General features: G+C 38.9%; 1 protein-coding gene and 1 long non-coding RNA gene across 3 annotated transcripts in view; both read left to right on the top strand.

Moving 5' to 3' along the window:
- Positions 1-25503, top strand: part of TOX (thymocyte selection associated high mobility group box) — a 299151-nt gene that overhangs the window by 220894 nt on the left and 52754 nt on the right. The window lies entirely within an intron of this gene.
- On the top strand, positions 5506-18728 carry LOC116742661. Its single transcript, XR_004346534.1, has 4 exons — positions 5506-5517; positions 13950-13953; positions 16503-16507; positions 18649-18728. It is a non-coding gene; the product is annotated as an uncharacterized LOC116742661 (long non-coding RNA).

Raw genomic sequence — 25503 nt, 5'->3', positions numbered from 1 at the left:
TCTGGTCACACCCCTATTTTAGAGAACAAAATCTGAAGCTTAGAGACGATTTGTGATTGTCTATTGTGGCTAACCTAGAGGTGAGTGCAGCTCTTCTGATCTGTCCTGAACTTGTCAGGACATGCGTCGTACCTGCCCTCACTCCTGTTTGCTCTCACTGCACACGAAACCAGTTGCCAAAGAGTGTCGCCAAAAATGTTAAAGATATTTTACCAGAAGAATTTTGGTTTAAGTTATTCTAATGGACAGCCAGGAGATTGTAAATCATGGTCTTTTTAATTACTAATGCTCTATTTTAGATTGTTTTACTATTCTAAGAGGAAATTTCTTTTCTGAGTCTGCCCTGGAAAAAAAGTCACTGAGTTCAGAACATCTTCTTTGAGAAACTTGATGGCAGAGAGCAAATGCAAAATATTAATGAGTTACTCTGCCAGTGCATCCCTCACCTGGCGGACAATCCATGTAATACCTTCATCCTTGAGGTCTTTAAGTGACTTAAGAAGAGTTTCTAAGGAAGATAAATTCTTGACTCAGCAGAATCTCTGAAATGCATGCTGGCTCACCATGTTAGGAGCCGCTATCTCTATTTTTACAAAAAATGAAAGAAATGTCTGAAAAAAAAATAAAATCTCCTTAGTAGTCTTCCCACATGTGACACGGATGCAGTGACAGAATTCATCACTAGAAAGGGCTTGTACTTAGTCCCAAACACTAAAAAGTACTATCGAAAGGCACTGTGAACTCTGATTTGTACTCGAAAGGCCTTCTGTGTGCTCACTGACCTCCAGAACAAATGAAACGTAGGAATCCTCCTCTTGAGTGTTTAGATAGAGGCTTCAGGGTGGAAGAGATAAAGACACAATCTCCAAAGGTCTCAGTTACAACGAGACTCCAGCCTTCTGGTGTTGGACACCCCACATATTTTTGCATCATTTGCAACACATTTATCTCCTCCTAAACGTTTTTCATGGCGTAATATCTGTGTTTCAAATTAAAATGGATTAAAATTAATTTTGCCTTCAGCGTTTTGCAATATCCATTGAGAGTTTTAGACATCTTTCTTTGGGGATTGAGTCTACTACAAATAGACTTTCTCCTCTCAAGAAATAGTACGTGATTCTCATCCTTGGCTCTGCTTTTCTAATCTTGGCTCAGAAATGCCTCAAGTCGGTGACTCCAGAAGCCAGAATTACCTTAGAGCTCTCAGTCTTAGGAAGCCAAGATGTTCTTGGGAGCACATGTATCCCTACCACTGTCTACCCACACACACTCAAAACACCCCTCAGACCTGTCCTTCTCCAAAACAAAATAAAAATCCCATCATTCTGAAAAGGCACCCCTGTATTTCTGTGGAAAGTAAAAAATTCCCTCACAGAAAGTTTAATACCCACGTTTTACACATCTACTAGGGGATAACGAAAACACGGGTGGGCTTGTTCACACAGTTGCAGCCCTTATAAATCTGGTGGAGTGTGTGCCAGGCACCGATGGATGAAGCCCCTTACAGTAGACTCACTAGCCAGGTAAAAGGGACACTCTGGGAGTTTGTGTGCCTTCAGTATGATTAATGATAGGGTCCAGCTCCTGTCACACTTGGCCAACAAGGAGTCCTCATCTATCTTGGTGAGAAAAAGTGCTGGCGTTCGGGTTGTATATTCCTTTTAGAAGGGACAAGTCAGGAAATCTCTGGTCTCTGCCCTTAAACAGATTGTAGAGGAGAGGAGAAATACCCAACATTCATGGACCCTCTGGCAACTAGGCAGCTACATGTAGTCTCCCTCATGAGCAAAGACCAAACATATTCAGATATTCGGCTAGTATACTAGCATACCGAATACAGTAGAAGTTTGGTGCCTTTTTGTTGCACAGTTCCGTGAAATGCTAGGCCATCGAGCACCTGGAGAAAGACAGAACTCCAGTGCTGACATTCTTAGCCTCACGCTGATTCACACATGTGACATTGTGGTGTGCAGAGAACCTCTTTCTACATGTAATTAAAATTTCTAGATCGTAGTAAGAAAGATCAGAACACAGCAGCTACTTGGTTAAAAAAGCGGTTAAGCGTGTCAATGCCCTGTCATCGGGGGTAGGACCAACACTGTGTCTTAGTGTTTGCATCCAAGATGGCAACCCTGTGCAGCCTTTGTAATGTGAACAACAGCCATAAAACTTTGTCTATGAATATTTTCTCTTTATGCTTCTTTAAAATGGCGCAAGAAGTTAAAGAGACTTATGAGACCATCCAAAAGAAGATTCTTTACGGATTTTTAAAATACTTTTCTTAGTCTTTTACAGCATCGTTAGGTCACAATTAGGCAGCAAGTTTTTAAGTAGCCTATCTTTATTCAGCCTTTCCAGAGCATTAAACTTAATTTATATAGAAACAGTTCTCTTTGCATGCATGCAAATTTAATCCGTTTATATGCTATTTGAATAAATGTTACAGTTGCATTAATAAACACAACATGCATAAACAGGTTTGGAAACTAATATACCTGATTCTTGTGTAGCTTATAGCTCAACTACTGGGAGTAAAACTGGGTCAGCTTTTTTTTTTTATAATAAACTTTGAATTTGAGAACAGTGTTAGATTTACAAAATTGTTATGAAGATAGTACCAGGAGTTCCTACTTACCCCAGACCTTGTTTCTGTATTATTAACATCTTCCATTAGTATGGGACAGTCGTCATAATTAATGAACCAATATTAATACATTATTCTCATCTAAAGTCCATACTTTATTTAGATATCCTCAGTTTTTCCCTAATGTCCATTTTCTGTTCCTGGTCAACATCTAGCTATCATATATCCTTAGGCTCCTCTTGGGCTGTGGCAGTTTTTCAGACTTTCCTTGTTTTTGATAACCCTGGCAATTTTAAAGAGTACTGTCGGGCTTCCCTGGTGGCGCAGTGGTTGAGAGTCCGCCTGCTGATGCAGAAGACGCGGGTTCGTGCCCTGGTCCAGGAAAATCCCACATGCTGCGGAGCGGCTGGGCCCGTGAGCCATGGCCGCTGAGCCTGCGCGTCCGGAGCCTGTGCTCCGCAATGGGAGAGACAACAACAGTGAGAGACCCGCGTACCACAAAAAAAAAAAAAAAAAAAAGAGTACTGTCAAGTATTTCATAGAATCTCCCTTGGTCGAGATTGGTCTGAGGTTTTTACTATGGTTAGATCGGAGTAACGTAGTTTTAGGAGGAAAACCATAAAGTGCCATATTCTCATCAGATCATTTCAAGGGTTCATATTATCAACATGACTTAGCACTGTTGATGGTAAGCTTGATCACTGGTCTGAAGTAGTGTTTGTCAAGTTTCCAAACTGTAAATGTACTCTTTTTTTATTATCCCTTTCCATACCGCACTCTTTGGAAGAAAGTCGTTATGTGCAGTTCACATTCAAGGAGTGGGGAGTTTTGTTCTCCATCCTTGAAGGTGAGTATCTACATAAATTATTTGAAATTGTCCTGCATTGAAGACTTGCCTGTTCTCTCCCATTTATTTTTTTACTTGTTTGTTCATTGAATCATTTACCCTTTTTAGTATGGGCTCATGGGTGTTCATTTTTACATTTTGGGTTATAATCCAATATTATTTATCCACCTGTCTGTCTGTCTGTCTATCTATCTACCTATCCATCTATCTCAGATTATTCCAGCTTTGGGGATTTGGAGCCTTTTCAGTTGGCTTCTTGTACCCCTCTGGATTACACCCATCACTCTGTGTGTGTTCTGGGGGGAGGTGTTCATTTTTTTTGTATTTTGAACACTTTAATTTCTGTTACTGCAGTATACTCCAGACTCATCTTGTATATTTCCTGTTCCTGTCCTAGAACCAGCCATTCTCCAAGAAGCCCTGTTTCCTTTTCTTGGAGAAACTAAGATCTGGGCACCACGTTTGCCCATTGCTACTGGGGTTTCATTTCTTCTAGGACCTCTCAGCTGACAGAGTAGGGGGATATACGTATGAATACTAACCTGTGTACGTACATACACATATCTGTAAAGACTTCTATGTGTAACCATCTGTATCTAGTTTAAGCTGAACATTAATTCATACTGATGTCCTCAACTCTAATCTATTGCCATAGCCTTCTGCCCTTGCTTATCTGTAGCCTCTCACATCAACAGTGAGAAACCTGACCCCCACCATCTGCTATCCATTTACGTCATTGTTCATTCCTGGAAATGTCTATTCACGTTATCAGAATTGTTAACCCACACTCCTGTGGGAAACAAGTTTATGGAGTAGGTTACGGTGCTTATACACAGTTCCTTTACCTTTAGTCTTGTAGACTCTACTCGTTTCCAAAGTCACATAGGTCAGTAACGTATTACCCGTCCCCTTTAATGAGATTGTTTCATACATTTGCAATACATTAAGATTCTTTTGTGATGTCCTGCATCTCACCCACAGCCTCCTAAATATTCTTTTTAATTTGCATACATGAGTGTTTACTTTTTGTACAGTAAATTTCTGTGGGTTTTGGCAAATGCTTAATGTCTTGTATTCACCACTACCGTATCATACAGAATAGTTTCACTACCCTGAAAAATTATCTTTGTTTTACTTATTTAACCACCTCTCCCTTCTGAATGGCTGGCAACCAATGTTTACTATCCCTCCAGTAATGCCTTTTCAGAATGTCATGTAGTTGGAATTAGACATACTTGTAGCTTTTCCTGACTGGCTTCTTGCACTTAGCAATATGCATTTAAGGTTCATCCATGTCTTTTCATGGCTTGATAGCTTATTTCTTTTTATCACTGAATAATATTCAGTGGTATGGATGCACTAGAATTTGTTGCTCCATTCACCTATTGAAGGACTTTTTGGCCATTATGAATAAATCTGCTATAAACACCGGTGTGCAGTTTCTTAGGTAGACATAGATTTTCACATCAGTTGGGAAAATACCTAAGAGTGTGATCACTAAATTGTATAGTACGACTAGGTTTAGTTTTGTAAGAAACTGTCAAATTGTCTTCCAAAGTAGCTGTACCATGTCACAGCCCCACCTGTACTGAATGAAAGATCTTGTACCTTTTTTCTTTTTTATATGGATGTTCAATTGTTCCAGCATCATTTGTTGAAAAACTATATTTCTCCATTGAATTGCCTTAGTTCTTTCACCAAAGATCAGTGACTATATTTGTGTGGGTCTATTTCTGAACTCTCTATTCTTTTCCATTGATCTGTGCGTCTATTCTTTTGCCAGTACCATGCTGTCTTTATTACTGTAGCTTTAAAGAGAGTCTTGAAACCAGGCAGTGTACATCTTCCAACTTTGTTCTTCTTCTTCAGTATTATGTAAGCTATTCCAGGTTCTTTGCCTTTTCATATAAACTCCAGAACCGGTTTGTTGAAAACTATGAAATAGCTTGCTAAGATTTGATTGGGATTGTGTTGAATCTATAGATCAAGTTGAAAAGAACTGCCATCTTAACAATATTGAGCCCTCTAATCCATGAACACAAAATGTCTCTCTACTTATTTAGATCTTCTTTGATTTTTTTCATAAGTGTTTCTTAGTTTTCTGCTTATAGGGCCTGTACATGTTTTGTTACATTTATGCCTGAGCATTTCATTTTTGGAGTACTATTGTAAATGGCATTTTTTAAACTTCAAATTCCAGTTTTTAACTGTTGGTAAATAGGAAAGCATCATATCCTGCATACTTACTATACATGCTTATTATTTCCAAGAGATTGTTGTTGTCGTCGTTATTGATTCTCTAGGACTTTCTCCGTAGACAACATGTCACCTGCAAATTGAGACGATTTTATTTGTTCCTTTCCAAGCTGTTTTATGTCTTTACTACCTTATGCATTAACCAGGACTTCTAGTACAGTGTGGAATAGGAGTGGTGAAAGAAGACATCCTTACCTTTCTTCTGATCTTAGGGGGAAAACATACAGTTTCTTACCATTAAGTATGATGTTAGCTGCAGAGTCTTTGTACATATTTTAAATGAAGTTGAGGAAGTTCCTTCCTATTCCTAGTTTGCTAAGGGTTTTATCATGAATGGGTTTAGATTTTTCACACCTTTTTCTGCATCTATTGATACGATCATGTGATCTTTGTTCTTAGTGTGTTGATGTATTGGATTACACTGATAGATTGTCTAATGTTGAACTAGCCTTGCACACCTAGGATAAATTCTACTTGTTTATGGTATATAATTCTTTTTATGCATTATTAGATTCAAGTTATGAATGTTTTATTGATTTTTTTTTTTTTTTTTTTTTTTTTTTTTTGCGGTACGCGGGCCTTTCATTGTTGTGGCCTCTCCCATTGCGGAGCACAGGCTTCAGAAGCGCAGGCTCAGCGGCCATGGCTCACAGGCCTAGCTGCTCCGCGGCATGTGGGATCTTCCTGGACCGGTGCACGAACCCGTGTCCCCTGCATCGGCAGGCAGACTCTCAACCACTGCGCCACTAGGGAAGCCCTTATTGATGATTTTTACATTTATGTTCATGAGAGTTATTGGTCTATAGTTTCCTTGCAGTGTTTTTATCTGGTTTTGGTATTAGAGTTATTCTGGTCTCATGGCATGAGTTAGGCAGTGTTTCCTCTGCTTCTAATTTCTGGAGGTATTATGGAGAATTGGTATGACTTCTTCCTTAAATGTTTTGTAGAAACCATCTGGGCCTGGTGACTACTTTTAGAAGGTTGTTAATTATTGAATAATTCATTTAATAGATATAGTATTCTTTGGGTTATCTATTTCTCTCTGTAGGTGTTTTGGAAGTTTTTTAATTTCAAGGAATTGTTCCATTTCATCAAAATTGTCAAATTTGCGGGCATAGAGTTTTTTGTGTTATGCCTTTACTATCCTTTTAATGTGCTTGGGATCTGTAGTGATGACTCCTCTTTCACTTCTGATATCGGTAATTTGTGTCCTCTCTTTTTCTGTTGGTTAACCTGACTAGTGGTTTATCAACTTTAATGATTTCTGAAAGAACTGGTTTTTGGCTTTGTTGATTTTTTTTTTTTTTCCTATTGTTTTTCTGTTGTCAATTTCATTGATTTCTCTGTAATTTTTATTATTTCTTTTCTTCTGCTAGGATTAGAATTAACTTGCTCTTCCTTCTCTAGTTTCCTAAGATAAAAGCTTAAGTTACTGATTTTAGACCTTTCTCCTTTTCTAATACGTGCATTTAACGGTATAAATTTCCCTCTAAGCAGTGCTTTTGCAGCATTACACAAATTTTATTTTATTAAATAAAAATTTATTTTCACTTAGTCTTCTAAGTTATTTACATGTGAAGAAATTCTAAATCACTAATTTTTAACTACTTTAGGAAGGTTGTGCCCTATATTTTGAAAAATTTTGAAGACCAAGAGTCACGGTTTATTCCCACATTAGCCAATAAACTGTCACGTTTGGTGGCTGGAGGCTCCCCCATTCCTCATCCCCAGTTAATTAATAATAGCTTGAGACCTGCAAGAAGTAACATTCTCATCAGTCCACCCACCGAAAATCCAGGTCAAAGTGCCCCATTGTCTGTCGGTAATTCTATACCATAATCTCCCGGCGTGAAAACAAGCAAAAGGGGCTTTCCTGGTGGCGCAGTGGTTGAGAGTCCGCCTGCCGATTCAGGGGACACGGGTTCGTGTCCCGGTCCGGGAGGATCCCGCGTGCCAGGGAGCGGCTGGGCCCATGAGCCATGGCCGCTGAGCCTGCGCGTCCGGAGCCTGTGCTCCGCAACGGGAGAGGCCATAACAATGAGAGGCCCGCGTACTGCCCAAAAAAAAAAAAAAAAAAACACGCAAAAGGATCCACAAAGGATAGACAAAACTCTCTTGGGAGAGCTGGGAGCTTTACCAGCTGGTTCTGCAGTTCAGTTTGCTGCTGCATGATTCTCCCTGAGCCCAGTTCTTCGGGGTACCTGAGTCTTGCACTGAGAAAGGGCAGCAAACAAGGCAGGCAGAGGACCCTGCTCTCAGAATTCAGAGTTTGGTCAGGGAAGTCAATCACGAACACACTGATTAGTGCCCTGCCACTCAAACTTGGCTTCATGTACCGGCCACATTGGCACCACCTGGGACCTTGTCAGAGACCCTGAATCTCAGGCCCCTCCCAAGACTCCCTGGGTCAGAATCATATTTTAGGAAGATCCGCAGGGGATTCGTGTGCATGTCAAAATTTGCAGAGCTCTGCCCTAGATAATTGTAGGTAGTCATCATGCTGTGAAAAAGATGCCTGGGATGGGGAGGATGGATGTACTTTGGTAGGCCTGTCAAGGCAAGTGTCTCTGAGGAGGCTGCCTTCGAGAGACCGAAGGGTAGAGCCTTATTCATCTTGACACCCGCCCCCCAGTCAGTTCTTCCCTCCACCCCACCGCCACCAAATCCAGGCCACACCTGAGTGCGTGCCACAAACAGTGAGCATCCAGTGAAAGTTTTGGGGGCAAACAAGACAAGGAACGTAAGCCCCAAAAAAGCTATCTGCCTGTTTCATTAAAAAAAGAACATGAAAATACAAATATTTCTAGTCTTCAACTAAAATACCCCTGGCCTGTGAAAGAGGAAATAAAATGCAATGCATCTTTTAAAAGGTTCTGACTTCTGTCTTTTCCAAGAGCATTTTTTTCTTCAGAAAATAAATTGTAACTGGAAATTTCTATTAGCTTTTATAAATGTAGATGTACATTTTATAAATGTAGAAAAATGATCAGATGGTTTTAAAGTTAAAAACTGCTGGCTAGATATTCTTCCTTGTTCCCTTATAATAGGCTCTAAACTTTAATGTTGTAAGTTTTTCTCTTTCCCTTCAGTTGATCAATGTAATTGAGATTTTTCCCCATTTATTGGATTGTCATCTTGTGGTCATATAATTATGCTAGAGATATTAAATATGTTTTAGACACAAAATTGTAAATACAGTACAGAGGAACTGTGAGCTTATTTCCATATCATTAAACTACATTTTACCCATGAGCAAAGTGCATTTTTCATAACTTGCAAGAAATATCTTGTCTTGCAGTAGCACACATATTTAACATTCTTTTAAAAGCTACTCGATTTGGCATTGATATTTGGATTATTTTATTATCAGGGAATAAGGGGACAGCAGAATATTAAGTATCAATATATAACTGACCAATTAGTAAGATTCTACTGCTATTCTAAGTGGCCATTCTACAAATGGACATTTTTTCTGGGTGCAGTGTATAACTTTGGAGAAATGTTCTTAGATGCTCCCATGGCATTGCTTAAGCATAAAAGTTACTAATGTCTCCAAAAGTAAATTGTAATACAACAGTCGTTTTTATCAGTTACTTTGTTGCAATTAAATTTTCATAATACACAATGCTCCTATTTTTATTCTGGTGGCATTGAAACGTTTGGGGCTTATCAGCTTTGTAATTATGCAAATCTTGAAATTATTTATCCTTTCTAATGTCCAGAACTCTGTTCTTGTTGGGCTTTCCTTTTGAACCAATGCTTGATGAAGTGTCAGTATACCTTCTCATACAGCAATTTCTGTATGTACTAGATGCAAGCAAACTCTTTTATAATACAGGTTTTTATTGTTTAAATAGCTCTGTTAGTATATGGATTTAGCCTAAACACAGGCTTTTAGGCTTTATCTAAGGTGAAGTAGTTCTTTTCTGTTGTTAGAATACATCAATGCTATTACTGAAATTTAGGGGGAAAAGTAATAAAATAATAAATTGAGTATAACTTCTAATATAAAAACAAAGTTCCCCTGGCATGTCTCTGTTAACAAGAGTCCACTCAAGCAGACCTCTCAGCTCACTATTACTTTTTATTTTATTTTACTTTTTTTTTTGCCACATAGCACTTTAAAGATCAGAAAAACGTTCATTAGGAAGGATGCGTCCACAGATCAGCAAACTATTAGTTCACTTTCCACAGCCACAGAACTACAAAATGATTATTGAGAGGCAGATCCAAGCTTTTGAAATCCTTCAAGATTCCTGATAAAAAGAATATGGATTACATTTCATTTAGAATCAGTTGTTTAACTGGGGCAGAAAAGTGGGCAAAGGTAGCTAGAACCGTTTTTAACAAGAATTAAACAAAAAACCAAGACACTAAATTTAAATTAAATTAAAAGAGACACCCCCTTTCCTGGGAATTTTTACACATTTTACCGAAATTATGTTACCCAGATTATGGGCATGAATATTCAGAGTTGCTGCTAATTTAAGTGAATTTTTATTCTAAGATAGCCTTCCTGTCAAGGCAGAGGCCACGTCAGAATCATTATCATCAACACGTGTGTTCATCACCCTCCTGTGGATGAACCCTTTGCAGACCACTTTTAAAACTTACATTGGGTCCCCCTTTACTGTGCTTCGAGATCAACAGCTCCCCCAGTGTCCCAGCCATCCACCACTTCTTCAGGGAGAGCAGGTGGGAGAGATGCCACTTAATGATTAATCAGGTGGAAAACTTGTCTTCATCAAAAATTGAATGTAATGTGTAGAAAGCGCTTCTTTTCTGTTCGGAGTTCCTGATACCAGCTCTCATAAACCCATCAAGCATCCATTTAGCTAACTTTTACTATTAAAGAGGAAGGAAATTTATTTTTCTAAGCATATGATGTCCACTCAGTGCTCATTCCCCACAAGGAATCTGTTTTATACTCCTTGTACTTTTCCTTTTTGTCTCAGAGAGGTCTGAAGCTTTCATATCACTTATCCATGAGCCCAACCTAGACCTACAGTAAGATTTGTGCACTTACCTCCTTTCACAGAGTGTTTTGCTTCTTTCTTCCTTCTGGGTAACATACTTCACTAACAAGTGAATGGCGCTGATTGACAGGTGGGGCAGTATAAAGAAAACAAGATCCACTTGTTCCGTGAAAGCGTAATTTACGTGGCAACATTTTTAGTTAATGAAATGAATGTTGTAAAGATCCAGGTGAAAATGGCTGTTGTTTGTGTGCCCATAGATATTTTTTTTAGAACGCAGGCCCATATTTGGGGACTGATAAAATGGTCTGGGGACTGATAAAATGGTCTCTCTGCTTATGTAGCATCAAATGTTAGTGAGTTTTATTGGCTTCTTTCAGTTAGAGCACCTTGATACTTCAGAATATATTCTGACTTATAGTCTTGAAACTACAGACTAAGTCTCTAGGCATCCGAAGATTCAGAAGATAAAACACTTGAAAGTCAAATTGCTGATTCCCAAACAGAAATCAAACTATCAGATTGCTCTTAGTCACATTTTTTAAAAATATGATTTGATTGTGCATTGAGTTTTTAATATTTAAAAATCATCCTTTAGTGGAAAAGCCACATAATTATTTTATTTTTGTTCAATTTTATTTCATATTACCATAGGCAAATCATTACTTTCTTGAAAATGCAGCAGATATGGTGACCATGACAATCAGTTGGTGTGTCTAGTGTCAATAATATAGCCTCCAGAGGTAAATTCTATTCATTTCCATTTTCCAAATGTCTTCTTATGTTGAGAAGCACTCTTAATTCTCAGTGGTGCTCACTACAGTTTCAATGCAATGCAGACACATTCCTTGTTGCAGCATTATTTGCACATTTCAGAACCATCTGTCAACCATTAGTCCCTTACTTGGAAGTCACACTCCTTCCCCTGCAACTCTACAGTAGGGTACTTCCGGCTACAGGAATTAATCCCCTCTGACTTGTATTATAGTATGTCTCCCTACACTGGGAGCTCTTCAAGCACAGGGACAGTATATCTGTCTTTATTTCCCTGAGGGCCTCTAATAGTACCAGGCCTGCCTTAAGTGTGAAGGAAAACATATCGAATTGAATTTCCTACCCAAGGAATCAGTGCATTAAATTCAGTCATTCGAGATTCTAGCCACATCTTCCCCAGTAAGTTCTTTCAACCATCGTTTTTTATAAAGGACACCTAAAAACATCAGTTTAGTGGACATTGAGAGATTGAAAAAAATGAAAATATTTGTCCAAATTAAAATTGGAACATGTAGTTCATATATTTTAAATGGACATGTGTGCTTCTGTAATAATAATTTTATTATCACCAAGTTACAGGATAGAGTTTTAATTATGACCTTTATATCAGTAGAAGCCATATATTTGGGATTAAAAACCTACGGCTTTAACTAGTCTAGTTAAAGACTATAGCTTGATACATTCTGGGATCCAACTTTTATAAAAACCAGAGAACACTTCTAATAACACTTTTCTAATTTCATGGTTTAATGCACAGTCAGTAAAGATTTAAATAATTCAGAAAGAAAGCCTATTCTCTTTCTTTATTAGAAGTTTGAGTCAGGCAAATTCTTTGACGTTTAATAGGTTTTTAACCCTTTTAGTAACTTTTTATAATGAAATTTATTGGCAGTTGTTTTAAAGAAAGAGTTATTATATTAGCATGAATAGCATTCTGTAGTTTTATGATTAGTTTTGAGACCTTGACCTTATATGACTCAAAGTGTATAAAAGCATAAATGAGTGAGTAATGTTAATATTAACTAAATTAGGTATACCCAGAAATATAGAGACTATGTATAACTACATTCACCCCATTATCTAACATGCTATAAAATTTTGGCAGACAAATATTTGAATCTTTTAATTGTTTTAAAGGGGCTTAAGGTCACTTACCAAGTCAGACACTTCAAAGGAACTGAAAGACATTGTAATTTTCCTAGACTGATTTTACCAATTTATTAATATTATACTCAATAGGAGAGGATTTCCAGCCTTTCCTATCTTAGAAAGGCTATTTTAATGTTTTATAATACATTATTAAAAGGATTATTGGAAGATTTCCATAATAACATACTAATTTAAAATTGTACTTTTCTTCAAGTCCCCAGTAAGTTGGGAGCATACAAATATTCTGCATAGGGAAGCTATCTGGGCCAAGCAGACTACAAGGTTTTAATTTTGCTTCTTGAGATACACTTTTAAGGGAATGTCATGTGTATCTAATGATTTAAGAGCCTCTAAATGAAGTCAAATATCTCTTTTCTGAACTGATGTTAAGATGTCAATATTCCACTTGACATCTGCACTTTTACTAGCATCCCATTAATATTCCAGTAGAAACTATGAAATTCACTTAAATTTTCAGGTTTAAGTATAATATAAGAAACCATTTAAGCTGACTTGTGATGCTATAAATATACAGAGCAAGTTCTCGTAGGTAAACCACAACTCCCACAGGGCAGGTCTCGTAACATTTCCCAATTTTCTTATCACCTATTCTTCCAATCCATTCTTTTTGTTCCAAGGCACACAATCCTTTGAGAAAGTTCTGAAAATAAGGCACATTATTCAGTCCCTTCTCTGAGAACATCAAAGCAGAGGAAATGTGAACAGACATTAGCATGTTTGAATACACGTTAATATAAGATTTTAGCCCCATGAACACAGCGCTGCCTACACTCTGCAGTGCCGACATGAAAGCCAGGATCTATACAAATAAAGGGCTTCGCTGACTCTAATCACAGTAGACACAGAGCGGACTCATAGACTCCTATTACCAGAAGTGTACAAGTGTGTAGGAACTGCTAATTCAGATGTCTGGGGAAACGGAGGGTGGACCACATGGTCCCCCAAACCCTTTTATTGATAGTTACGGGAGAAATTCCAGTCCCTGAGCCTTCATGTCCTGACATGAATTGGAATTAAGAGAGATGCTCCTTGTCAGCTAAGAGTCAAGCTCACCCACTGTACATTTGCGTGTCTCCCTTATTTGAGCTGGGCAGAGGGACCCGTTCAAGGGCTCCCTGAAGCACAGCGTGAAGCTTGGTAACACTGAAATGTTGATAGCTTAGCAGTAACAGCAAGAGACAGAGTGTTGGCATGACGCAATCAAAAATGGAGTGCCTCGATTTGAGTAAAAAAAAAAAAATCTTTCCAACTGTGCAGTTAGAAGACATCACTCTACCCCGTAACCTCCCGGCCATCATTGTGATCCAAAAGAGAGACTGTATGTACAGGGTTGATGGGAGAGAATGGTATACTATGAACTGCAATCCATTTGTATGCATTAAAAATTTTTTGAACTGTTTATCTACCAGTTAGCCTCTTAGCCTTGATCAGGGAGCTATTAAAATCTGGGTTATAAGTTCAACCGTTATCTGGGCTATTTACTTTCTCACAGTGAACCCCTGTACTCTGTGACATGAGCTGCCCAGCTTATCCCAGGGAAGGTCCCCACAGATGCGAGCTTTGGGCAGCCAGAATGCTTGGTTACAACCATGTCAGTGGCTCACCATAAAAGAGAACTAGTCAGGGAAAGTGACACAAGGTTGATAGCAAAAGGTAAACATCAGCCTCTTCCACAAAAGGTAATGCATGTGAGCGCATAAGTTCACATCTGGCAGAACATGTTCATAGTTTTTATTCTAGGTAATCCTCACAAGTGCACTTTGAAGCAAGCATTAAGGTCAGTACATTTCTCTCAGGTTGGTCTCTTTAAAACTTACCACTATCAAACAAACTACGTCTAACACTTATTTATCACATTGCCTGTTTGCCCCGCTGGAAAACGAGCTGCGGAGGGGAGGGATTTCAGTGTACCCGGTCACTGTTGTTTACCTGGTACCTAGAGCAGTGCCTCTAGAGTAAGCACTCAATAAATATTTGCTGCTGAAAAGTTGTTATCCACCTATTTTGCAGAGGTGGAAAATGAGGGCCAGATTAATTATTAAAGGTAAGACAGGGCTTCCCTGGTGGCGCAGTGGTTGAGAGTCCGCCTGCCGATGCAGGGGACACGGGTTCGTGCCCTGGTCCGGGAGGATCCCACGTGCCGCGGAGCGGCTGGGCTCGTGAGCCATGGCCGCTGAGCCTGCGCGTCCAGAGCCTGTGCTCTGCAACGGGAGAGGCCACAACAGTGAGAGGCCCACATACCGCAAAAAAAAAAAAAAAGTAAGACAGCTCATTAGGATCAGAGCTCGTCTGATGATGTCATGAGCAGGGTTTCCTCCACCATAGCACACTACCTCCCATCTGGAAAAAGGAAGAAAAAGAAATCAAATAAAATGATACAGAATTGCTTTTCCAGTTTGTAAAAATGAATCTGGATGCATACACTAGGGCAACTAAAATGTTTCTTTCTGGATCTAGGGGATGTAACAGAAATAGAAGTGAAGCTCTGTCAGGGAGGGTCAGGACCTGGCAAAGACACTGAGGACATTCAGAGGTTGGGGGTCCTCCCTCCTTCTGTGGCTTTCTGTCTTCGATGTTTGATCTTTGGTTCATCCCTGGGAGAGCATACAAAAAGTTAATTAAATTAAAAATTTTTAATTTAAAATGATCTTTAGCCATGATGTTTAAAACTTTCAGTGATGTTTTCCTCTATCATATCAAATCCCTTGTGTAATAAGGGTCCTGATTCATGGAAGAGGCTACGATGAGGGAGAGACCCCAGTTTGAGGGCGGAGGATGGTCAGGTGTAATGGAATGTCACATGGACATGAGTGCTTGCTTTCCGAGGTGGTTTTAGTCTTCCCCAAGGATGGTAATTCTAGAGAGTGCTGTGTCTGGGCTTTTGGCAAATATTTAATGAATTATGCTCCAGAGTTCTTGCTTTCTTGTAATAGTTTTATGATGACTATCCTAACTAAACTATAAATATTCCATTTTAGTGCACTGTCAAGAAACCTGCACGCTATTTGTTCATATTGTCTTTTGGAAGAAAAGTAGAATGTTAAATTCAAAAACAATTTTTTTGGAACTTCAGAGTTGAAATCAAGTTATTCTGACCAAATATTAGGATAAAAATACATTTTCATAAAAATCTTTAATGTTTCTTTCGAACTGCATATGTATTTCCCAGATTTCCCCTCTTCTGATATTAGATATCAGTCTTCAAAATCAGAAATCTAATAGCAGAGAGTGTTAAAGTTTATTTAAAATACGTTTTTAAATAATAAACAGATCACACGAGGAGATCACATAGAAATGATTTAATTTGGACAACAAATAATTTAGCTCCCTCTTGGAAATGCATTCAGGAAAATAATAAATAAAATTTGACTATTAAATTTACCCACGAATTTGTCTGGGTGTATACATTTACATATTAATTGAATCCCTGGCAAAAATATGTAATCAAATTGGGGACTTAAATAATATCAACATTTACATTCTTCTCCTAGCCTCTCAGAGTGCATTATTCCTAAGAAAAATGGAAGTGCTTAGCCTTCCTGGCCTGATTAATCATGCAAGGCTGAATGGGGTACCAAGAGCAAGGCTCAGAAGTTTTTCTTTAGATGCTGAGGACGGTGTGTGTTTGATAGTGTGTACAAAAGGGACCGAGAGTAAGCACTTGTCACAGCCTAAGCCGGTGGGGTCTCCTCATAGCCCTGGGAAAAGCACTCAACAGCAAAGGGTGTCAAATTCTGACAGACAGGGGTAAACGGAAGGGCTTCAGAGATTCCTCACGTTCTCTTCTTCCTGCTGCAACTGGCAAAATTCCAGGCCTCGCCCACAAAGCCCACAGAAGGCAGCAGCTGGTGGAGCCGCATTAGCAAATAAGGCCTGGGGGCTCCCCATGTTCCAGGCTCTGTTCACCAACTGCTGTTCACTCAAACAGCTGGATCAGAGCAGAGAAAGCCAAGACATCGTTAGAGCTTTATGTGCACGACTGTTTTGATATGGATTGTCTGCTAGAGGCAGCGATAATGATAGCTTTCGAGGTTCACATGTTGGACTGGGAAGGATGCTGATATTTGAAAGAAGAAAACAGACTCTGAAGGATTGTGAAACACACAATTTTAAATGCTGAAACGCAGGCCTTCATTTGTTCTGGTGCCGTTCAAGTGTGAGATTTTAACGCCCTTTTGTCACGAATACACCTAATGTTGTTTTAAGGATCTTTCTTTTCTTTTGGTATTAGTTATACCAAAGTGTTACTCATTTTTAAAAATAATCTGAGATGAACAACTTGGGTATTTTTTTCTTTTCCTTTTCAAAGAGAATCCAAGAAAAATAATGTGAGAACACGTGTTGAAATATGTATCGAATAGCGTGCCTGAAGTTTCCCACTCAAGCTGTACCCTCAACCTGGCGCTCTTACACTGTAGGTATGGGCCAGGGGAGAAAGGAACATGGTATTAGCCTCAAGCCATGGATTACAAGGCAGATCATGAGGGAGAACACATGATATCTGCTTTGGTTTCCCAATTGGTTTTAACTGAGCTTTTGCTTTCCATTAATTGGAAAAAGGTTTTGAAGGAACTCAGTGGAGTTCATCATAATTTTCATCATCATAATCTTCCTCCATTACTTTAATTGACATTTGTGAGCTCCCATAATTAAAGAACAATATTGGTCCTCAGTAACAATCTGCAAAATTTAAGGAAACAGTTCTCGTTCTCAAAAAAGTGAAATTTAGCATCCATTTTCAATGGATTGAGTTTCCCCAATGGGTAGATAAATATTAAGAGCCATTCAAAATTAAAATACAACAACATGCAGGACTTTTAGCCAAGAAAAAAACAAAGCTCACTGGGCTTGAAATAAACAAAATGAGAAATTCACACACAGGTTAGAAAGTACCTTGAGACATTTGAGTCCTGAGAATTTAGCAAAGGTAGTTTCCCAAAGATCAGGGATTTGTGGTATTATTTATGTGAAGCCAGAGTCATCAATCTTAAATGTACCTGAGCATCTATTCAGTGGAACTCAAGAAAATATGTGTTGAGTATCTACTATGTGCCAAGGTCTGTGCTAGATACTAGAGCTAAAATGGTAAACGAAGTAGATTCTATCCCTGCCTTTTTGAGTTTTGAATCTATTAGGGTGTATCAGTCAAGATTAGTTCCGCTACGTATAACAGGAAACTCAAAACCACTGAAAAAAGATTGACATTTTCTTCCCTTCCACATTAAATACTCCCACAGTAAGTAGGTTGTCCAGGGTCCGGTGTCTTCATGATAATTGGACACTCAAGCTTCTTTCCTGTGCCTCCAACATCCTAAGGGCGCTGGTCTGAGACATTTTCCTGAGTTCTAATCATCACACCCACATTTTTGCCAGCAGAAAAGAACAAAAGAATGTGAACCCTTCCTTCAAGGAGATTTCTTGGAAGTACCTCCCAGCACTTTCATTTATATTTCAGTAGCCAAAACATGGTCACATGGCCATACAGAGCTGCGAAGGAAGGAGGCAGTGCCCTCTGTTAGCCAGCTTTCCAGCTAGACAGCCAACTACCGGAGGCCTGTCCCTCCAGACAAAAGTAAATGAGTGGTAGAGGGTACAGCTTGAGGTTTCTGCCACAAATGGAAGCAGACATTATTCATATTTTCTTTTCATCTTGGGACTAATGCTAGATGACATTCACAGGAAAAAATAAAGATCATCAAACTGGTTAAAGTCAGTTTATACTTGTAGTGTTTATTTCTTCATTTATGTATTGACTGGGCAGGTATTTTTTGAATACTTGGAATACCTAATGTAACTAAAAGAGATCTCAGGAAGGATTGAAAAATGCATTAGTCATGTACAAATCATGATTACTGTCTAGGAGTACACGTTTAAGAAATTTAAAAGTAGTGTCCCACAAAGAAAGTACAAACAGAATGCTCTGGCAGTTCATAATAAGAAGGTTCTTAAAGCTTTGTAGATGAGCTGACTTTTGAACTTCACTTCAAAATATTGGGTTGCCCAAAAGGCTCATTGATTTTCTTCCGTAAGGTGGCTATGAGAATAGCACTTAGTTGTCTCTAACTTCATTCAAAACAATTTTGTTAGATCATATGTGACAGCTGTCATATCAGCATGCATTTAAAAAAAGACTTATCAAAATGGGTGAATTTTTGTGTAGCATCTTAATATTGAAGGTGGAAGAAAACAACATTTTTGGGATATTATGCTTTATTATTTCTTTTTTTTTAATTTAAAAAAAATTTTTTTTTTTTTTTTTGGCTGTGTTGGGTCTTAGTTGCAGCACGCAGGATGGTCTTCATTGAGACATGTGGGTTCTCTCTCTCTAGTTGTGGCATGCGGGCTCTCCCATTGAGGTGCAGGCTCAGTAGTTGTGGTGCACAGGCTTAGTTGCCCCACGGCACGTGGGATCTTAGTTCCCCGACCAGGGGTCGAACCTGTGTCCCCTGCTTTGGAAGGAGGATTATTTACCACTGACCACCAGGGAAGTCCCTTTGCTTTATTCTTTCAAGAAAGGTAAAAATGCAACCGAAATGCAAAAAAAGATTTGTGCAGTTTAGGGAGAAGGTGGTGTGGCTGATCGAACATGTCAAAAGTGGTTTCCAAATTTTCATGCTGGAGATTTCTTGCTGGATGATGCTCCACGGTCACGTAGACCAGTTGAAGTAGACAGCGATCAGATCGAGACATTAATTGAGAACAATCAGCGTTATACCACGTGAGAGATAGCCGACATACTCAAAATATCCAAATCAAGCATTGAAGATCATTTGCACCAGCTTGGTTATGTTAATCCCTTTGATGTTTGGGTTCCACATAAGTTAAGCAAAAAAAAAACCTTCTTGACCATATTTCCACATGAGATTCTCTACTTAAATGTAATGAAAACGTTCCATTTTTAAAACAAATTGTGATTGGTGATGAAAAGTAGATACTGTACAGTAATGTGAAATGGAAGAGATCCTGGTGTAAGTGACATGAACCACCACCAACTACACCAAAAGCTGGTCTTCATCCAAGGACGCTGATGTTGTGTATATTGTGGGATTGCAAGGGAGTCCTTTATTATGAGCTCCTTCTGGAAAACCAAACGATTAATTCCAAGAAGTACTGCTCCCAGTTAGACCAACTGAAAGCAGCACTTGACAAAAGCATCCAGAATTAGTCAACAAAAAACTCATTATCTTCCATCAGGATAACGCAAGACTGCGTGTTTCTTAGATGATCAGACAAAAACTGTTACAGCTTGGCTGAGAAGTTCAGATTCATTCTCCATATTCCTCAGACACTGCACCTTCGGATTTCCATTTATTTAGGTCTTTACAAAATTCTTTTAATGGAAAAACTTTCAGTTCCCTGGAAGACTGTAAAAGGCACCGGGGGAGGACCTTCCAGATGGCAGAGGAGTAGGACGTGGAGATCATCCTCCTCCCCACAGATACATCAAAAATACAACTACATGTGGAACAGCTCCTACAGAACACCTACTGGACACTGGCAGAAGACCTCAGACTTCCCAAAAGTCATGTGGCGGATAGGGTCTTGGGGCTCCAGCCGGGTGTCAGGCCTGAGCCTCCAAGGTGGGAGAGCCGACTTCAGGACATTGGTCCACCAGAGACCTCCCGGCCCCATATAATATCAATCGGCAAGAGCTCTCCCAGACAACTCTGTCTCAACGCTAAGACCCAGCTCCACTCAATGACCAGCTAGCTCCAGTGCTGGACACCCTATGCCAAACAACTAGCAAGACAGAAACACAACACCACCCATTAGCAGAGAGGCTGCCTAAAATCATATTGAGTTCACAGACACCCCAAAACACACCACCGGACGCAGTCCTGCCATGGGAAAGACAAGATCCAGCCTCATCCACCAGAACACAGGCACTAGTCCCCTCCACCAGGAAGCGTACACAACCCACTGAACCAACCTTAGCCACTAGGGGCAGACACCAAAAACAACGGGAACTACAAACCTCAGCCAGTGAAACGGAGACCCCAAACACAGTAAGTTAAGCAAAAGGAGGAGACATAGAAATACACAGCAGATAAAGGAGCAAGGTAAAAACCCACCACACCAAACAAATGAAGAGGAAATAGGCAGTCTACCTGAAAAATAATTCAGAGTAATGATAGTAAAGATGATCCAAAATCTTGGAAACAAAATGGAGAAAATACAAGACACGTTTAACAAGGACCTAGAAGAACTAAAGAGCAAACAAACAATGATGACCAACACAATAAATGAAATTAAAAACTCTCTAGAAGGAATCAATAGCAGAATAACTGAGGAGAAGAACGGGTAAGTGACCTGGAAGATAAAATAGTGGAAATAACTACTGCAGAGCAGAATAAAGAAAAAAGCATGAAAAGAATTGAGGACAGTCTCAGAGATGTCTGGGACATTAAATGCACCAACATTCGAATTATAGGGGGTCCCAGAAGAAGGAGAGAAAAAGAAAGGGACTGAGAAAATATTTGAAGAGATTATAGTTGAAAACATCCCTAATATGGGAAAGGAAATAGTCAATCAAGTCCAGGAAGCACAGAGAGTCCCATACAGGATAAATCCAAGGAGAAACATGCTAAGACACATATTAATCAAACTATTAAAAATTAAATACAAGGAAAAAATATTAAAAGCAGCAAGGGAAAAGCAACAAAAAGCACACAAGGGAATCTCCATAAGGTTAACAGCTGATCTTTCCGCAGAAACTCTGCAAGCCAGAAGGGAGTGGCAGGAAATATTTAAAGTGATGAAAGGGAAAAACCTACAACCAAGATCACTCTACCCAGCAAGGATCTCATTCAGATTCGACAGAGAAAATTAAAACCTTTACAGACAAGCAAAAGCTAAGAGAATTCAGCACCACTAAACAAGCTTTACAACAAATGCTAAAGGAACTTCTCTAGGCAGGAAACACAAGAGAAGGAAAAGACCTACAATAACAAACCCAAAACAATTAAGAAAATGGTAACAGGGACATACGTATCGATAATTACCTTAAATGTAAATGGATTAAATGTGCCAACCAAAAGACATAGACTGGCTGAATGGATACAAAAACAAGACCTGTATATATGCTGTCTACAAGAGACCCACTTGAGTCCTAGGGACACATCCAGACTGAAAGTGAGGGGATGGAAAAAGATATTCCATGCAAATGGAAATCAAAAGAAAGCTGGAGTAGCAATTCTCATATCAGACAGAATAGACTTTAAAATAAAAACTGTTACAAGAGACAAAGAAGGACACTACATAATGATCAAGGGATCGATCCAAGAAGATATAACAATTGTAAATATTTATGCACCCAATGTAGGAGCACCTCAATACATAATGCAAATACTAACAGCCATAAAAGGGGAAATTGACAGTAACACAATCATAGTACGGGAGTTTAACACCTCACTTTCACCAATGGAAAGATCATCCAAAATGAAAATAAGTAAGGTGGGGCTTCCCTGGTGGCACAGTGGTTAAGAATCTGCCTGCCAATGCAGGGGAATTCAGTTCGAGCCCTGGTCTGGGAAGATCCCACATGCCACGGAGCACCTAATCCCATGTGCCCAACTACTGAGCCTGCGTTCTAGAGCCCACAAGCCACAACTGCTGAGCCCACAAGCCACAACTACTGAAGCCTGTGCACCTAGAGCCCGTGCTCTGCAACAAGGGAAGCCACCACAAGGAGAAGCCCATGCACCACAACAAAGAGTAGCCCTCACTTGCCGCAACTAGAGAACAGCCCATGCACAGCGATGAAGAACCAACACAGCCAAAAATAAATAAAATAAATATTTTTTTTTTAAAAAAGAAAAAGAAAATAAGGAAACACAAGCTTTAAATGACACATTAAACAAGATAACCTTAATTGATATTTATAGGACATTCCATCCAAAAACAACAGAATACACTTTCTTCTCAAGTGCTCATGGAACATTCTCCAGGATAGATCCTATCCTGGGTCACCAATCAAGCCTTGGTAAATTTAGGAAAATTGAAATTGTATCAAGTATCTTTTCCTACCACAATGCTATGAGACTAGATATCGATTACAGGAAAAAAAAACTAAAAAATACAAACACATGGAGGCTAAACAATATGCTACTAAATAACCAAGAGACCACTGAAGAAATCAAAGAGGAAATCAAAAAATACCTAGAAACAAATGACAATGAAAACACAATGACTCAAAACCTATGGGATGCAGCAAAAGCCGTTCTAAGAGGAAAGTTTATAGCTATACAAGCCTACCACAAGAAACAAGAAAACTCTCAAATAAACAACATAACCTTACACCTAAAGCAGTTAGAGAAAGAACAAAAAAACCCCAAAGTTAGCAGAGGGAAAGAAATCATAAAGATCAGATCAGAAATAAATGAAAAAGAAATGAAGGAAACAGCAGCAAAGATCAATAAAACTAAAAGCTGGTTCTTTGAGAAGATAAACAAAACAGATAAACCATTAGCCAGACTCGTCAAGGAAAAAAGGGACAAGAAGACTCAAATCAAGGGAATTAGAAATGAAAAAGGAGAAGTAACAACTGATACTGCAGAAATACAAACGATCATGAGAGATTACTACAAGCAAGTATATGCCAATAAAATGGACAACGTGGAAGAAATGGAAAAATTCTTAGAAAAGCACAACCTTCTGAGACTGAACCAGGAAGACATAGAAAATACAAACAGATCAATCACAAGCACTGAAACTGAAACTGTGATTAAAAATCTTCCAACAAACAAAAGCCCAGGACCAGATTGCTTCACAGGCAAATTCTATCAAACATTTAGAGAAGAGCTAACACCTATCCTTCTCAAACTCTTCCAAAATATAGCAGACGGAGGAACACTCCCAAACTCATTCTACGAGGCCACCATCACCCTGATACTAAAACCAGACAAAGATGTCACAATAAAAGGAAACTATAGGCCAATATCACTGATGAACATAGATGCAAAAATCCTCAACAAAATACTAGCAAACAGAATCCAGCAGCACATTAAAAGGATCATACACCATGATCAAGTGGGATTTGTCCTAGGAATGCAAGGATTCTTCAATCTACACAAATCAATCAAAGTGATACACCATATTAACAAATTGAAGGATAAAAACCATATGATAATCTCAATAGATGCAGATAAAGCTTTCGACAAAGTTCAACACTCATTTATGATAAAGACTCTCCTGAAAGTAGGCATAGAGGGAACCTACCTCAACATAATAAAGGCCATATATGACAAACCAAGGCCAACATCTTTCTCAATGTTGAAAAACTGAAACCATTTCCACTAAGATCAGGAACAAGTCAGAGTTGCCCAGTCTCACCACTGTTATTCAAAACGGTTTTGGAAGTTTTAGCCGCAGCCATCAGAGGCGAAAAAGAAATAAAAGGAATCCAAATGGGAAAAGAAGAAGTAAAGCTGTCACTGTTTGCAGATGACATGATACTATACATAGAGAATCCTAAAGATGCTACCAGAAAACTACTAGAGCTAATCAATGAATTTGGTAAAGTAGCAGGATACAAAATTAATGCACAGAAATCTCTTTCATTCCTATACACTAATGATGAAAAATCTGAAAGAGAAATTCAGGAAACACTCCCATTTACCATTGCAACAAAAAGAATAACATACCTAGGAATAAACCTACCTAAGGAGACAAAACACCTGTATGCAGAAAACTATAAGACACTGATGAAAGAAATTAAAGATGATACAAATAGATGGAGAGATATACCATGTTCTTGGATTGGAAGAATCAACATTGTGAAAATGACTATACTACCCAAAGCAATCTACAGATTCAGTGCAATCCCTATCAAACTACCAATGGCATTTTTCACGGAACTAGAGCAAAAAATTTCACAATTTCTGTGAAACACAAACGCAAATAGCCAAAGCAATCTTGAGAAAGAAAAACGGAGCTGAAGGAATCAGGCTCCCTGACTTCAGACTATACTACAAAGCTACAGGCATCAAGACGGTATGGTACTGGCACAACAACAGAAATATAGATCAATGGAACAGGATAGAAAGCCCAGAGATAAACCCACGCACGTATGGTCACCTTATCTTTGATAAAGGAGACAAGAATATACAATGGAGAAAAGACAGTCTCTTCAGTAAGTGGTTCTGGGAAAAGTGGACAGCTACATGTGAAAGAATGAAATTCGAACATTCCCTAACACCATACACAAATATAAACTCAAAATGGATTAAAGACCTAAATGTAAGGCCAGACACTATAAAACTCTTAGAGGAAAATATAGGCAGAACACTCTATGACATAAATCACAGCAAGATCCTTTTTAACCCACCTCCTAGAGAAATGGAAATACAAACAAAAATAAACAAATGGGACCTAATGAAACTTCAAAGCTTTTGCACAGCAAAGGAAACCATAAACAAGACGAAAAGACAACCCTCAGAATGGGAGAAAATATTTGCAAATGAAGCAACTGACAAAGGATTAATCTCCAAAATTTACAAGCAGATCATGCAGCTCAATATCAAAAAACAAACAACCCAATCCAAAAATGGGCAGAAGATCTAAATAGACATTTCTCCAGAGAAGATATACAGAATGCCAACAAACACAAGAAAGGATGCTCAACATCACTAATCATTAGAGAAAAGCAAATCAAAACTACAGTGAGGTATCACACCGGTCAGAATGGCCATCATTAAAAAATCTGCAAAGAATAAATGCTGGAGAGGGTGTGGAGAAAAGGGAACCCTCTTGCTGGTGGGAATGTAAATTGATACAGCCACTATGGAGAACAGTATGGAGGTTCCTTAAAAAACTAAAGATAGAACTACCATACGACCCAGCAATCCCACTACTGGGCATATACCCTGAGAAAACCATAATTCAAAAAGAGTCATGTA

The sequence above is a fragment of the Phocoena sinus genome, chromosome 17 (assembly GCF_008692025.1).
Source record: "Phocoena sinus isolate mPhoSin1 chromosome 17, mPhoSin1.pri, whole genome shotgun sequence".
In the NCBI taxonomy this organism is placed as follows: Eukaryota; Metazoa; Chordata; class Mammalia; order Artiodactyla; family Phocoenidae; genus Phocoena; species Phocoena sinus.
Note: the sequence above shows the minus strand (reverse complement) of the source record. Positions and strands in the feature narration are given on the sequence as shown.